We start from the raw sequence: 1,919 nt of genomic DNA on the forward strand, positions 1-1,919 counted from the left end.
GGCACGTGACGTCACAGCCAACGTGGTTCCGAAATTACCAATCTGCATAATGCGCCGTTTTCTCGTTTCTTCACTGCATATCGCGCCAAGGGAGACAAGGGGTTTCAGCGATGCGACGTACGGACAGGATCTCCATGAAATTGAACCCTTAACAGCTGTCGCTATAAACACGTCCACAGATAAAAGCTAGTTTAAAGCAAGCAACTGTAGCTCAGGGCTCACACAATTACGCATGGTGACAGCATCGAGCCAAGTACCCGTGGCAGACAAACTAGGAATTTGTCAAAGTAGCACAGAAGTCATTTTTAACACCCTGTTTTCTTTCTGTAAAACTGTTAAGTAGGCCAGTAAAATGCACCGTGAGAAGTAATTCACCCTACAGAGTAATAATTTTTTTTTAAATTTAGTGTTAGTGCCGCGAAGCAACTGTGGCTATGAGCGGCGTACAGACGTGGACAGATGGAAAGAGGACAGCAGGAAGGAGTGGGGGACAGGGGGGTGAGTACACGTCCTGGGCCGACTTCGGGGAGAACTGGAAAGTGTTCGGAAAACCCAGGGAAAACCTCAGACAGCACAGCCGATGCCAGGATTTGAACCTGTGTCACCTCCCAGTCTCGGCGTGGAAAGCGATCATCCTAACCACTATGCCACGGGAGCTGGTGAGTTATAATTACCGCAGAAATTGCATTTAAAGTACGCCACAAAAGCCGACCGTATGCAACGGTGGTGGAGAGCAGTACCAGCCTGTGACCTTGCGCTGATGCTACACAGTCCGCACTCGCTGATTGGTTCAGAGTATTGTCTGCTAGTCAGCTGTTCAGGGCTCTGAAGAAGCATTGCACGCAGGGAAGCTCCAGCGTGACAATGAAATACTCCATGGGCATGGTCACCCTTTCAATTCCTAATCTCCCCCAAGGGAACAGGTTTACAGACTACAAAAGGAGAAAGCCCTCACACACAAAAAGAAAAACACAGGCGCTGACCTCAACTGACTGTGCAGACGGTATGACGTTACGGTCGTCCTTCTCATCCCCGTTACACTCCGGGGGGGCGAGTCGAGGGTGAACGAGCGTGCCTGTGCTTCTGTAAGTTTTTTTCTGGGAAAAAAACTGCACGCATCAAAACCTTTTGTGCTGTTCGACAAATTGACCCATATACTTTTATCAGATGTTTTAAACTGAAAATATTTTGGATGGCCCTCTGTACTGCTTTAATATATGGCTGTAACTTTTACTCGCTTTTTAAATACAGTGCCTCTAACTTACTGTAATGTAGCTACTTTTGAAAGGAGACCCTGCGACTGAGCTGCCGCTTTGACATGTCTGTAAGCATGGTGACGCTGGACCGGGATCCTGATCCACTTTCGTAAACATGTGTGTGCTAGATGCTTGTTATACTAGAACAGCACGGCATATAACTGATTTCACACCTTTCCAGGTGTGGGATAGTGTGCAGATATTGCCCAGTGGACATGAAATTTAAAGATGCTTGCTCCTTACAAGGAAGGTGCTGCAAACGCGAACAGCATAGTAAGGAGCAGAGACGTCAACCATGTGGCTTTTCCAGTATTAACATAAGGCAGTGAGAGTGGATGCAAAAGGAAGACTGATCATAAAAAAAGTTACATTCCTTGGAGTGCAAGGGGATCAAACCCAGCAGCGAAATACCCCCCACCCCCAATTCTCGTTGCAAGGACAAATGTTGAAACTAGAACTCTAATACAAACGTTGGTGCATAAGGCAAAAGAAGAAGGGGATGACAGAGGGTATGTTCGATGGATAGTGCCACAGAAGCAATGAGCATGTGTTCGAGTAAACTCCAGGAAACAGTGAAGGATGGAGGGGTATGGTGTGCATGGAGTTACGAAGAGTCAGGTATGATTGAATAGAATAGGTTCAATTCCGATGAAAACACAGTGA

The sequence above is a fragment of the Ornithodoros turicata genome, chromosome 1 (genome assembly GCF_037126465.1).
Source record: "Ornithodoros turicata isolate Travis chromosome 1, ASM3712646v1, whole genome shotgun sequence".
In the NCBI taxonomy this organism is placed as follows: domain Eukaryota; kingdom Metazoa; phylum Arthropoda; class Arachnida; order Ixodida; family Argasidae; genus Ornithodoros; species Ornithodoros turicata.